The sequence below is a fragment of the Stegostoma tigrinum genome, chromosome 12, assembly GCF_030684315.1.
Source record: "Stegostoma tigrinum isolate sSteTig4 chromosome 12, sSteTig4.hap1, whole genome shotgun sequence".
Classification (NCBI taxonomy): Eukaryota; Metazoa; Chordata; class Chondrichthyes; order Orectolobiformes; family Stegostomatidae; genus Stegostoma; species Stegostoma tigrinum.
In genome coordinates, this window is record NC_081365.1 from 82,007,689 (window position 1) to 82,023,197 (window position 15,509).

General features: G+C 45.4%; 1 long non-coding RNA gene across 3 annotated transcripts in view; it reads left to right on the top strand.

The window, feature by feature from the left end:
- LOC132210445 (uncharacterized) overlaps positions 1–15,509 on the top strand; it is a 261,894-nt gene that overhangs the window by 197,022 nt on the left and 49,363 nt on the right. The window lies entirely within an intron of this gene.

The window sequence follows — 15,509 nt, forward strand, 5'->3', positions numbered from 1 at the left end:
CACACAAGGCCTGAGTTGTACGAGATCAGAGATCTGCTTGTTTAAGAGGAGGTTGTAGAAGTAGTGTCCTCATCAACTGACCAAATGCAACTTTGCAGAATACCACACTGCCTCCATGAAAATCTGTTGGATGTACTTCTTCTACATATCTAAAGCCAGTAATCAACAGTAACAATGCATTTAGCTGTAGCTGCTCTTGTATGCTAAATGCTGATTTCTGATATGTGCTCATTTATCAGAGTGTGGCTAGAAGATGTTTTGATTTATCTCATGTAAAGTTTGAAGATCAGGTCCTCCTCACTGATAATTCAGTTCATAGAATCCCCACAGAATGGAAGCAGACCATGCGACCCATTGAGCTCACACTGACCTTCCAAAGAGTATCCCACCCAAACCCAACCCCCTATCACCGTAACCCTGCATTTCCCATGGTTAACCCACCCAGCTTGCGCATCCCTGGGCACTATGGACAATTTAGCATGGCCAATCCACCTAACCTGCACTTGTCTGAACTGTGGAGAAAACCAAAGCACCTGGAGGAAACCTACACAGACAGAGGGAGAACGTGCAAACTGCACACAGACACTCATCTACGAACCTGGGTCTCTGGCACTTGAGGCCTAACCACTGAGTCACCATACTGCCTCTTCCGCTGTATATCGGAAACCCAATTTTTCTCCTTTATCTCATTGGTTCTACATTGCTACAGGCCAAGAAGTCATCTCATTTCCTTTGCCATTTTCACAAGTTTCTTCCTGAGAGGTGGAAGGACTGTTCACACACAATAGCCAATGGCCTCAATCCAGTTTTTAGACGGCCCACTGGTCAGTGTTGAATCTTTTCAGAATGCCATCTTTGCATCTGTATATTCTGTTGGTGCAGAACCAATTTTGACAACAGAAAATGGGGTCTTGTTTGCTTCCAAATGTTTCGTGGCTATTTTGTGCTGGAGAATTGTGATAATAGCTGTATATTTGTCTTGGACCTCACCTCAATCCAAGCTGACCCAAAGCCCTGTTTGAGATTCTGTGAAATTCCAGCACTGACAGATTTAATGCAAAGAACGGCACAGATCCATAACCGTCGGCTTAATGGAGCTTTCATCAACTTAAGTTCAGAAGACTATTTTTAACTTCTCTCTAATCTGTCTATATTGCAGTATAATTTTTTTTCTAATGTTTCTACTGCAAAAATGCACTTGTATCCAAACAATGCAACATTGTTTTCCATTACCACTTAATGAATATATGGCAGAGATCCTGAAAGCTTGCAATCACGTCATTGTTATTATATTTTCGTTATATGAGGAATCCGATATTGTGCTCGATTTTTCATCTCCCTTTTGTCGTGATTCTATTCTGTATTGCAAACCATTATCTTCAAACCCAAAACAAACTACGCTTCCTGGCCACAGATTCCTTTTCCTGGCGTCTGTCAGAGGCTGGAGCCTGTTTGCGCACTCGGTGGTGTCATATGTGACTCTGAGATGAGCTTCCAATCAGTTATCCACAACGTAGAGTCAGACCTGCCCAATTCCCCCTTTGTAACATCATTTGATTTTGCCCCTCTGAGCTCTTTCCTACCACCAACATCACCTCCAACCCACTCCTTTTTTTGTGTCTCTGTTTGATTAACACCTGTATAATTTTTTTTTAGTTCCCCACCGCATCCCAAAACCAGTTCAGTTCGTTCCCTCCCCCCACTGCACGACACAACCAGCCCAGCTCTTCCCCTCCACCCACTGCATCCCAAAACCAGTCCAGCCCATCTCTGCCTCCCTAAACTTTTGGGATGCAGTGGGTGAAGGGGAAGAGCTGGGCTGGTTGTGTGGTGCAGTGGGGGGAGGGGACGAACCCTCCCCCGACTGCACCACACCCATCCCTTCCTCCCACCCCAAGCCACACCTCCATCTCCTACCTACTTACCTCATCCCACTTCCTTGACCTGTCTGTCTTCCCTGGACTGACCTATCCCCTCCCTAACTCCCCACCTATACTCTCCTCTCCACTTATTTTCTTTTCTCTCCATCTTGGATCCGCCTCCCCCTCTCTCCCTATTTATTCCAGAACCCTCACCCCATCCCCCTCTCTGATGAAGGGTCTAGGCCCAAAGCGTCAGCTTTTGTGCTCCTGAGATGCTGCTGGGCCTGCTGTGTTCATCCAGTCTCACATTTTATGATCTTGGATTCTCCAACATCTGCAGTTCCCATTATCACTTGACTTTGTGAACTGGCTGTGTTATGAGACCAACTCTAGTTGAAGAGATGCATTTCATAGGCATAGAGATATAAAGATTGCAGGAGATTTGTCTTGACATGGTCGGGGAAGAAAATCCATTGAGATAGACTTTACTACTCCTGGTGGATTAGGAAACGATAAAAATTGAGGGAAGTACCTGGAGAGGGCCACTTGAAGCTGCTAGAATGTAAAACATGGAAATACAAATCCATTGTAGGGTTGGAGCTACTGCATATGGTTTACAATGTGCATGGAATGTGCAATGTGTGGGTAAGTTTAAAAGGCAAATGATACTTTTTGTAGTTCAAAATCTAAGTTGTCTTTCATAATAATGCTTAATCAATGGTGTTTTGGTCATCTGTTGCAGTACAGGTTTTAAAATATAAGTTTCAGTACTGTTACTGTTTTTAACTATTAAATGGAATTCTGACTTTCTTTTTGAATGTCATTGAGCTCAACAGTTATCGTAATGCAATCAAAATTTGTGTTTTCATGGGCAAAACAAGGTGACATTGTTGCTTGCAGTAGTTTGCTGTTTTCTACTTTACAGTGGTGACTACAATTCAGAAAGTATTTCATTGGCTTTGATTGCATTGAGATGCCCTGAACTTGTGAAAAGCATTGCACTAATGCAGTTTTTCTTTAAGACTGTACCAATTGGTCTCCCAGGATGGTTGGATGACAAAAGGTTGTTGAATACTGATTCAAGGTAGTGGAACTCTAAGTCTGGGAGTGGGAAATAATGGAATCATAACTGCCTAGATTTTTTCCCATTTTTGCTTTCTTTCTTCTCATGGGGAAATAAAGCACCCTATCCCCTGCAGTGCCCACTGTTTTGGTCCACTTTTTAAACAGAAATTATGATTGACCTACTTTTCTAATCAAACTGTTCAGAACTGCCTAACTTTGTAATGCTAGAGATAAACAGCTGACAATGATACACAAAGTATGCTTTTCTTTTCCCATATTCAAAGTTCTTCACCTTGCTCAGATTTAAACAAGCTGGATGATCTGCAGTTCTGAATAAAGTTGCTGTGATAGGTACATTAGTATGATATAAGGCCTGTAAATGCAAAATTAGTAGAGGGTTAGCGCAGAGCAGTCAAATCTCTGCAATGCCAACAGAGGCATTCATGACCAGCAACAGAAGCATCCACTGGAAACCTATTTAAACACAGAGAGCAGGATTCACCTTTTTAAGAGCTGCAAAGATCCAAATGGGTGATGTGAACGAGTAAATATCATTCTTAACAATTCTCATGTGTTGGCTTTTACAGGATGTTTTAATCTTTCAGATCTGGGTCAGATTGTTTTGCAACAATGCTTGTTATGAGAGCAAATTGGCCAATTAAAGCTGAATTAATGCAAAAATGTTTACGCATTCTGAATTGATGTTTGAAATAATTCGTGTATTAAAAATGAACTGTACTCATTAGAGCGCACTCCAAACGTGAAATAATAAGCAGGAACCGTCCATTGTGCAGTGAGAGCTGCTGATTGTGGCTGCGTGTTGGAGCTTTTAAGGTTGAAAACTGCCCTTTGCTTCACCTTAATAATAAAATGTGAGGCTGGATGAACACAGCAGACCCAGCAGCATCTCAGGATGCTGCTTGGGCCTGCTGTGTTCATCCAGCCTCACATTTTATTATCTTGGATTCTCCAGCATCTGCAGTTCCCATGATCACTTTGCTTCACCTGCTAGTCTATTTTAGACATGACTGGCAGAACACTCGAAAGACATGAGCCCCTGGCATTGCCTTCAATGTTCCAAGTGTCTTTCATGGAAACCCGTGGCTCCTTCATGATTGAAAATCAGTAAGTAAGTGGTCTCTCAGTGCATGCTGGAAACACAGACTGGCATCAGGAAATGACGACAAAAGCTTTTGGTTTGTCGCAAACTCCTAAATGGCATCCTGATCTCTGTCAGGCAAGCCACCACGCTAGTCTGCATTTGTTGTATTTTCTGCACTGAACAACATTTCCACACAAGATGGTTGACATAAGCAGTAGGAACTGCAGATGGTGGAGAATCTGAGATAACAAGGTGTAGAGCTGGATGAACACTGCAGGCCAAGCAGCATCATAGGAGCAGGAGACCTGATGTTTCGGGCCTCGGCCCTTCTTCAGAAATTTCTGAAGAGGGGCCTAGGCCCAAAACGTCAGCTTCCCTGCTCCTATGATGCTGCTTGGCCTGCTGTGTTCATCCAACTCGACACCTTGTTATCTCTGGCTGAGATAGGAACAGGAACTGGACCTCAGCCTGTTACTCAAACTCTTCAAGTGCCTGAAACCACTGCACTGCTTCTAGGAGGGAGTAGCAGGGTTGTGTCTGGGCTCTTGCCTGGGGCTCACCCACTCCCATCTGTTTTCTTTCACTTCTTTTTTTTATTCTTTTTATTTCTGCTTTTTTTTCCTGGATTATCTTTTTGGCGTGTGAGTCACCCCGGATTGACGTTGCAGTGAGCGCGGGCCACGTGAAGACTGGCAGCTGCTTCCTGGCAGTCAGAAACCATGGCAATGGCATCAGGGATGTCCTCACGTGGGGCCAGCAGCTGCTGTGCACGCTTCAAGATGGCGGCACCGGCAAGACAACACCTTGGGTGAAGGCAGCCAGAGCGAGGCTCTTGGCGAGGTGGTCGCCAGCAGAGCCAGGGACTCCTGGATGTGGTGGGCCTAGAGTGGGAACTCCTGGCATCATCAAGGTGGCAGTGCGGGCAGGCACCGCTGATTGCAGGCCTGGAGCAGGGACTCCTGGTTATTGGCAAGGTGGCGACGGATTGCAATCGGGAATTCCCGTGTGTGGGGCGATTATGTGTTGAGCACGGGACTTGGTGACAGTGATGTGAGCCCCGTGGCAAGGCTCCTGAAGAGTGGCGACACCTATGTTGGTGGACCTGGCACAGATGGTGCAAGACGGCGCAAGAGGGCTGGCAGTGCAGATGTCTTTGGTGAGCCGGCTCAGAGTCATCCTGGAGGCAGTGGAACAAAAACTTTCTTTTTATTCTCAGACCATCCATAATGGCACTGTATTGCGGAAACAGTTGGAGCTTTTCACTGTATCTTACCGTATTATTCACTGCAAGTGACAATAAATAATTCAATACAATTCACTGCGGGCAGCTAGAGGTGGGCTTTAAATATGGGTATAGCTACCATCACTGAAAACCCACCAATTAATAATGGACCAGGAGCTGTATGAAAATCTATCATGCTAGTACAGTTATAAAATACAAGACACAAACCGTTCAGTGTTGTTTTTTTTCTTCGCTAAATGTCCATCACTTCCATTAAATTCAGCGTTCAGTATAATACTGCAATTGTGCTTTCTGTGTTTGAATTTTCATTTGGAACGTTTTTGCATTTTCTTCACATGGCGCTTTCATCTTTTGGTGCTCTCTCTCTCTCTCTCTCTCTCTCTCTCTCTCTCTCTCTCTCTCTCTCTCTCTCTCTGAGTCTCTCCAGCAGTGTTAGCTGTTGCTTGTCCTTTGAATGCAGAAACTTGGTCATTTCTGCACAAACATGATGAAAAGGTTCTGTGTCTAAGGGGAAATCCATTGATACATCAGGATAGTTTCTGCAAGTTATTATCTCCTACCCTCAGAAGTGAAATTTATGAGATATATTGCCTGGTAGTTGAGGGGTTCAAATCCCACAGCAGGGGACGACATATAGAGTGCTACACTGCCTGAGGTATTGTAATTAAGATGAAACGTTAACCCTCTCAGCTCGATGCAAAAAATCCCACATGTAATCATGGACATTCTTCTTGCTAATCTGGCTGGGATTTATTCCCACAATAAGTATCATGAAAGCAAACAAAAAAAAACAGATTTTCTAGTCGTTGTCATGTTACTGTGTGTGTGTTCTTATGTTTATTTTTATTCAGTTGTGGGACGTGGGCCATCACTATCTGGGTAAGCATTATTGCCCGTCCCTGGTTGCCCTTGAGAAGGTGGTGGTGAGCTGCCTTCTTGAATCACTGCAATCCGCATGCTGTAGGTTGACCCACAATGCTGTTAGGGAGGGAATTCCAGGCTTTTGACCGAGCAACAGTGGAAAAAAAAACAGTGATATATTTCCAAGTCAGGATGCTGAGTGGCTCGGAGGGGAACAGGCATGTGGTGGTGTTCCCATGTATTTGCTGTGCTTGTCCTAGATGGAATTGGTAGTGGATTTGGAAGGTGCTGTCTGAGAGTCTTTGGTGAATTTCTGCAGTGCGTCTTGCAGATAGTACAGAGTGCTGCTACTGAGTGTCAGTAGTCGTGGGAAAGGACCAATCAAGCATGCTGCTTTGTCCTGGAAGGTGTCAAGTTTCTTGAATGTTGGAGCTGCACCTGTCCAGGCGAGAAGGGTGTATTCCATCATATTCCTGACTTGTGCCTTGTCGACGATGCACAGGCTTTAGGGAGTCAAGAGGTAAATTATTCACCACAGTATTCCTGGCCTCTGATGTGCTCTTGTAGCCAATCTATTTGTGTGCCAAGCCGAGTTGAGTTTCTAGTCAATGGTAACCCCCAGGAGATAATGGGAACTGCAGATGCTGGAGAATCCAAGAAAATAAAGTGTGAAGCTGGATGAACACAGCAGGCCGAGCAGCATCTCGGGAGCACAAAAACTGACGTTTCAGGTGTAGACCCTTCATCAGAGAGGGGGATGGGGAGAGGGTTCGGGAATGAATAGGGGGAGAGGGGGAGGCGGACCGAAGATGGAGAGAAAAGAAGATAGGTGGAGAGGAGAGTATAGGTAGGGAGGGGATAGGTCAGTCCAGGGAAGACGGACAGGTCAAGGAGGCGGGATGAGGTAGTAGGTCGGAAATGGAGGTGCGGCTTGAGGTAGGAGGAAGGGATGGGTGAGAGGAAGAACAGGCTAGGGAAGCGGAGACCGGCTGGACTGGTTTTGGGTTGCAGTGGGGGGAGGGGATGAGCTGGGCTGGTTTTGGGATGCGGTGGGGGAAGAGGAGATTTTGAAGCTGGTGAAGTCCACATTGATTCCATTGGGCTGCAGGGTTCCCAAGCGGAATATGAGTTGCTGTAACTACAACCTTGGGGTGGCATTATTGTGGCACTGCAGGAGGCCCATGATGGACATGTCATCTGAAGAATGGGAGGGGGAGTTAAATTGGTTCGCGACTGGGAGGTGCAGTTGGTATACTGTATCCATTGTACCCTGTGTGGCGTCCTCTACATTGGGGAAACCAAGCGGAGGCTTGGGGACCGCTTTGCAGAACACCTCCGCTCGGTTCACAATAAACAACTGCAACTCCCAGTCGCGAACCATTTTAACTCCCCCTCCCGTTCCTCAGACGACATGTCCATCCTGGGCCTCCTGCAATGCCACAATGATACCACCCGAAGGTTGCAGGAACAGCAACTCGTATTCCGCTTGGGAACCCTGAAGCCCAATGGTATCAATGTGGACTTCACCAGCTTCAAAATCTCCCCTTCCCCCACCGCATCCCAAAACCAGCCCAGTTCGTCCCCTCCCCCCACTGCATCACACAACCAGCCCAGCCTGTCTCTGCCTCCCTAACCTGTTCTTCCTCTCACCCATCCCTTCCTCCCACCTCAAGCCGCACCTCCATTTTCTGCCTCTGAACCTCATCCCACCTCCTTGACCTGTCCGTCTTCCCTGGACTGACCTATCACCTCCCTACCTCCCCACCTATACTCTCCTCTCCACCTATATTATTTTCTCTCCATCTTCGGTCCGCCTCCCCCTCTCTCCCTATGTATTCCAGAGCCCTCTCCCCATGCCCCTCTCTGATGAAGGGTCTAGGCCCGAAACGTCAGCTTTTGTGCTCCTGAGATGCTGCTGGGCCTGCTGTGTTCATCCAGCCCCACATTTTGTTGTCTTCCTTTAGTTTGTTGTTTGATTACGAAATATACATGGTGAAAGGATTACCACATAGCACATTTTGCAGCATACCACATTAGTGGCGCCGATACGGTCATCAATGTAACGGAGGAAGAGATGGGGTTTAGGGCCGGTGTAGGTATGGAAGAGGGATCGTTCCATGTAACCTGCAAAGAGGCAGGCATAGCTTGGGCCCATGTGGATACCCTGGCCACCCACTTTGCCTGTAGGAGGTGGGAGGATTTAAAAGAGAAGTTTTAGTTTTCAAGGACCGCAACTACCCCCCACCCCCCCGCAGTGGTCGAAAACACCCTAGACCGGGTCACCCACATTTCCCACAACTCACCCCTCACACCCGCTCCCCGTAACAAGAACCAAAACAGAGTCCTCCTCGCCCTCACGTACCACCCCACCAACCTTCGGATTCAATGCATCATCGCCGACACTTCTGCCATCTGCACTCTGACCCTACCACCGAAGACATTTTTTCCCGTGACTCCCTTATGCGCTCCACACTCCCCTCCAGCACCCCGTACACGCGGCACTATTCCCTGCAACTGCAGGAAGTGCTTCACCTGTCTCGATACCTCCCCCCTCACCCCCATCCCAGGGGCCCAGAAGAAATTTCCACATCAAGCAGATGTTCACCTGCACACCTGCTAATGTGATATACTGTATTCGCTGTTCCCATTGTAGCCGCCTCTACATCGGGGAAACCAAGCGGAGGCTTCGGGACCTTTGCAAGTCACTAATGCACGAAAGAACTGCACCTACCAGTTGCGAACCGTTTCAACTCTCCCTCCCAATCCTCAGATTATATGTCCATCCTGGGTCTCCTGCAGTGCCACCAGAAGATTGCAGGAGCAGCACCTCATATTCCGCTTGGGAACCCTGCAGCTCAGTGGTATCAATGTGGACTTCACAAGCTTCAAGATCTCCCCTCCTGCTCCCGCAACCCAAAACCAACCCACCTATTCCATCCTGCCACCTCAAGCCCCACCCCCACCTCCTACCTACTAGCCTCTTCCCGCCCCCTTGACCTGTTTGTCCTCTCTGGACTGCCCTGTCTGCTCCCTAACTTCCCACCTGCACTCCATCCATGCTTCTTTGACCTGCCTGTCGCCTGTCTCCTGTCCACCTATCTTTTCCTTTATCCAACTTCTATCCGCCTCCCGCTCTCTCCCTATTTATTTCAGAACCCCCTCTCCCTCCTCCATTTCTGAAGAAGTGTCTAGGCCTGAAACGTCAGCCTTCCTGTTGCTCTGATGCTGCTTGGCCGGCTGTTTTCGTCCAGCTGTACACCTTGTTACCTCAAAGAAAATCTCAGTGGCCCTGACCAGTTTTTCAATTCCTCTCACAAGGGAAGTACCAGAGGGTTGGAGAACAGAATGTGGTTTGACTTATCAAGATAAATGCAAAACTATTCAATTCCAGTGGAGGTTTGAGATACAGTGTTGATGTTTGTTCTATGTAGTAGCCTGGCCTTAACTTGTCCTGTGGTGAGATGTAATTTGAAGGGGATGCTGTGCTTTTTTTTTCTCGTTTTGGTACGGTATGTGTTACTTGACCTTGTCAGCCTATTTTATAGAGTCATAGTCGTACAGCGTGGAAATGGGCCCTTAGGTCCAACATAATCCCAAACTAAACTAGTCCCAACTGCCTCTTCGTGGCCCATATCCCTTCAGCCTTGTCCTATTTATAAACCTCGATCAGGTCACCTTTTATCCCCTTTGCTCCAGTGAAAAAAGTTCCAGCTGACCCAACCTTCCTTTATCACTGAAACCTTCCATGCTCAGCAACAATCTGGTAAATTTCTTCTGTGCCCACTCTTGCTTAATAATATCCTTCTAAAATAGGGCAACTGTAAATTTGTACTGTAGAAATCTTCAAGACGAGAAAAACATTAAAAGCAAACAAACCAGGAAATGAAGGGATCAAATTGTAGTTCAGGAAGTGGAAAAATGGAAGTGGCTTGAGTGCAGCAGGTTCTGGACTAACGTGCACTGTAGTTCTGAAAGGGCATTTCACCGGTGTGAGTGGAAAGTTGTAGATGAAATAGTGACTTGAATCTTCAAGTACGCTCTCTCTCCAATTGATGTTGGAAACTCCTTCATGTTTCTAATGACGAATCCCAGGTTTCGCTGCTGTTGTCTAGCTGATAGCCAGCCTTCAAACTGTTTCAAAGAGGAAAAGAACAAAGAAAATTACAGCACAGGAACAGGCCCTTTGGCCCTCCAAGCATGCGCCGTTCCAGATCCTTTATGTAAACCTGTCGCCTGTTTTCCAAGGATCTGTTCCCTTTGCTCCCTGCCCATTCATGTTTCTGTCTAGATACATCTTAAATGACGCTATTGTGCCCGCCTCGAACGCCTGCGTTGACAACGCGTTTCAGGCACCCACGACTCTCTGCATAAAGAACTTTCCACTCATATACCTTAAACTTTTCCCCTCTCACCTTGAAATTGTGACGTCTCGTAATCCCCCCACTCTGAGATGGAAAGCTTCTTGCTATCCACCCTGCCTATACCTCTCATGATTTTGTCGACATCAGTCAGGTCCCCTCCTTCAACCTTCGTGTTTCTCATGTAAATAATCCCAATCTACTCAACCTCTGTTCATAGCTAGTGCCCTCCATACCAGGTAACATCCTGGTGAACCTCCTCTGCACCATCTCCAAAGTATTCACGTCCTATTGGTAATGTGGCGACCAGAACTGTACGCCGTATTCCAAATGTGAATCAAAGTCCTATAAAACTGCAACATGACATGCCAACTCTTATACTTGATACCCCGTCTGATGAATGAAAGCATGCCGTATGCCTTCTTGACCACTCTATTGACCTGCGTTGCCACCGTCTGGGTGCAATGGACCTGAACACCCAGATTTCTCTGTGCATCCATTTTCCCCAGGGCTTTTCCATTTCCCGTACAGTTCGCTCTTGAATTGGATCTTCCAAAATGCATCACCTCGCATTTGCCCGGATTGAACTCCATCTGCCATTTCTCCACCTAACTCTCCAATCTGTCTATATTCTGCATTCTCCAACAGTCCCCTTCGCTATCCGCTACTATCTGTTTTGCATCGGTTTTGCACAAAACTAGATTTCTGTTCTATTTTTGCAAGTGAATTGTTTCAAATTAGTTGCTGTTCTTTGTAAATCACAATCATGAATGCACATCCAAGCAGTGGGGAGAGGGGGAGAATGGATTTGAGACGTCATGAAGTCGGAGATTTGTTATAATCCGCAAATATTGTCATGATAATTTTTAAAATTCACGAGCATGTCATTGATGTTGCTTTCTTGGGCTGCATTTGCTATCCATCCAGAATTGCTGTTGAGAAGGTTGTGGAGAATTGGCCTGTTGAATAGCTGCAATGCACGTGGTATGAATATATTAATGAAATACTGAGGACAGGAGATGAATTGCTTTTACTCAGTGGAAATGAAGTAACAGTCATACAGTTCCAGATCAGGATTCTGCTGATTTTGACAGGGAACATGGAGATTCTGGAGCTGCTGTTTAAATATTTTTGGGTGGTAGGGTTCACACAATTATCAGGTACTGTGGAAGGAGTTTGATGAATTGGTGCATTGTCTCATTGTAACTCCCCATCTCAAACAACAGTTCATTCTAGATCCATTGTTAATTGTAAATTTTCAGTTCGACCGAAAGGAAAAACAGTATTGAGGGATATGGACCAAAGGCAATATGGAGGTAGGCCACAATTAAGTTATAACCTCATTGGATGGTAGAAAGTGTTTGAAGGGTTGAATGGCCTACTTGTTTTCCTGTATCCTTAGGTAAGAAGGGGGAGCAATCAATGGGATGATTTGACTGCATTGCTGTCGTTTATCGATAGTGTTGTCGGAGTCGCACTCGTTCAGCTGAGTGAAGAGTATTTCATTGACACCCGGATTTGGAGTTTATCGGCAGTGGACAGATGTTGAGAAGTCTACTTGCTGTAGAATCTATTGTCTCTGATCTACGGTTCCAGTCACATTGATGAACAGAGATCCAAGAACACTTCAGCAGAGGAACAGGCCCTTTGGCATGCAATGTTGTGCTAAACATGATGCCAAATTTAGCTAAAGCCTTCTGAATGTCCTTGATTCATATCCCTACATTCCTTGTATATTCATGTACGTATATAAAAGTGTCTTAAACGGCCCTATTGTATCTGCTTCCACAGCCACCCCGGCAGTGCTTTTCAGACTCCTACCACTCTCTGTATATAAGAATTGTCTCTGACATCTCCTTTGAACTTTCCTGCTCTCACCTTAAATACATGCCCCCAGTTTTAGACATTTCAAATCTGGGAGAAGGGTTACAGTCAGAATCTGTCGATGCATGTCATAAATTTGTAAACCTCTATCAAGTCTTCCCTCAACCTCTGCCACTGCAGAGAAAACAGTCTGAGTCTTTCCAGCCTCTCCTTTCTAGCTCAAGCCCTCAAATCCAGGCAACCTCTTTTGCACCGTATTCAAAACCTCCACGTCCTTCCTGTAACATGACGACCAGAATTGGATACAATTCTTAAGAGTGCAATACTTAAGGCCGAACCAAAGTGTTCTAAAGCTGGAACATGACATCCTGATTCTTGTGCTCGATTCCCGAACTAATAAAGGCAAGCATGCCATGCGTCTTCTTTGCCACTCTATCAACTTGTGTGGCCCCTTTCGGGGAGCTATGAACTGAATCCCAAGATCCCTGTGTACACAAATGCTGCTCAGGGTCCTGCCATTAACTGTATATTTTTCCTTAACATTTAATTTCCCAAAGTGGAGCACTTCACACTTAATGGATTAAAATTCACTTGCCATTTCTGCAATGGATCTGTATCCTTCTGTATCCTTTTATGACTTTCTACCCTAACTACCACTCTACCAATCATTCTATCGTCTAAAAACTTACTAACCCATCCATCTATCTTGTCACCTCAGTCATTTTATATATATACCACAACAGCAGAGGTCCCAGTACAGATCCCTGCAGAACACAATAGTCCTGGATCTGCAGCCTAAAAAGCACGTTTCCACCACCACCCTCTGCCTTCTCTGGGCAAGCCAGTTGTGAATCCAAGCAGCTAAGTGACCACGGACCCCATGGATCTTAATCTTCTGGATGATCCTACGGTGAAGCGCCTTGTTTTAAGCCTTGCTAACATCCATGTCAACAATATCCACCACTCTATCTTCAATGATCACATTAGTTATCTCCTCAAAAAATTCAATCAATTTAGTAAGACATGACCTGCCCTGCACAAAGCCATGCTGACTGTCCCTAATTGGGCCATGCTGTTCCAAATACAGATAAATACAATCCCGAAGAATTCTGTCCAATAGCTTCCCAATGAACGATGAGAGACTCTCTAGTCTATAGTTTCCTGGATTGACCCGATTTACCTTCTTGAACAGAAGAAGAACATTTAGCAACTTGCTCGTCCTCAGTACATCTCCAGTGGTTACCAAGGATACAAAGATATTGCTGAATGCCCCGACAATCTCCTCTCTCACCTCGCTCAAAATCCTTGAGTAGATACCATTGGGTCCTGAGGACTTATCCACCTTAATGCTCTTTCTTGATCTCAAAATGCTGTTATCGTATGAGCATGCTCCACACAAATCCCACTATCCTCCACACCCTTCGCCTGAGTGAATAGTGATGCACAGTACTCATTTCGGATCTTGCCCATATCCTCTGCTTCCGTACACAAGTTCCCTCCTTTATCCTGAATGATCCTACTTTCTCACTATTTATCCCCTTGTTTTTGATGTATGCACAGAATGCCTTGGGATTTCCTTCAACCCTCCTTGCCAAGGTCATTTCATCGCCCTTTCTTTTTCTGCTTTTTCTAATGTCGACCCTGTTCGATTTTAGTTTCCTAAACCTGACATATTTCTGTTTTTGTCCCTTTTGACTAACTTCACAACCTCCCCAATTATCCAAAGGTCTTTACCTCGCCATCGTTGTCCTTCCTCCTTCCTGATCCTAAACTCATAAGCAGGCCTTTAAACAATTCCCATATGGCAAATGTGACAGCTCCCCCCAATTAACACTCCCCAGCTCCTACCTAAAATTGATATAATTTACTCTCCCCCAAGGTCCTGACTTATCCTTCTTCATAGCAATCTTAAAATTGAAGGAGTTGTGATCACTATTTCCAAAATGCTTTCCCACACTTCTCACCAGTTACCTGACCAGGACAAAGTCCAGCATGGCCCATCTTCTATCCATATACTGTGTCAAGAAACTCTCTTGGATAGACTTAATTAAATTCTTAAGCTCACGGATTCTGTGACAGTCAAAGAGAAGCAGTGAATTTTTCTAACGTCATTTCCAACACCTGGCGCATAGCCTTGCATGGCTTGGATAGCACTTGTACATTTAAAACAAAAATGTAAGGATGATGTTCAGGTAAGGACATGGAATTTTGTCATGTGGTCATATTCTCTCTTGTTGGAGCTGATTGCTGCTTAGCACTTGTGTGGTGCAAATGTTACTTATCGTTTATCAGGCCAAGCCTGATCGTTGTGCAAGTCTCACTGTATTTTCTCATCGTTGATTTCACTGTTGGAAAAGTCATGAATTCTGCTGGACACCTGGACAATATTCAATGAACATTCATGTCTTCACTTTGGTTCAAATGAAGACATGACTTCAGCCAGTGCAGGTATCCAGTGAATGCCACTGACTCAATTTTCTATTCGTCTGCTTCACACCACATTCAATCAGAAGTTGCCTTGGTGGAAATGACAGATTGCAGTTTCCTTCCTTTTCAAGCTCAGGATCTCTGATCGTATTTGTGGTAAATCCTGAATGAGGTTACGAGAAGTGTGAGCCTGACGAAAAGTAAACTGAGCCTTAGTGTGCAACTGTTTGACAGCACTGTCATCCAGATGTTGCATTACTTTGCTGATGATTGAGAATACATTGAGGCCATAATTGGTCAGCACAATTTGTCTGACTATTACATGATAGGTCATCTTTCTCTGAAATGTGAGTGTCGCAAGTGTTTAAAAATGTACTGGAAAACATTTACTGTTGGTGTGCTGACCTTGGGGCACATTGTTCCAATACAGTTTGTGGGATGCTGCCAGGTGCCATGGCATTTGCAGTATCCAGAACATTCAGTCTTGTCATTGCGTGAAATAACTTGAATTGCGTGTAAGTTAAGATCTGTGATGCCTCCTCAGGATGAGGGCAAGAAGATCATCCAGACTGATGCTCTGAATGGTTTCATCTGCCTCTTCACCTTTTGTTCGTAACATCTTGTAATAACTGCCATGTAGCCTGATGAGAAACTAAAGCTCATCTTGATTCATTTGCATTCGAAGGTGCCTATTTTTCCCAAACAAAAGGACCCATCACTGAGCGGGAAGTATGGAGAATGTTATAGACATCAGTGGTGAGACAATG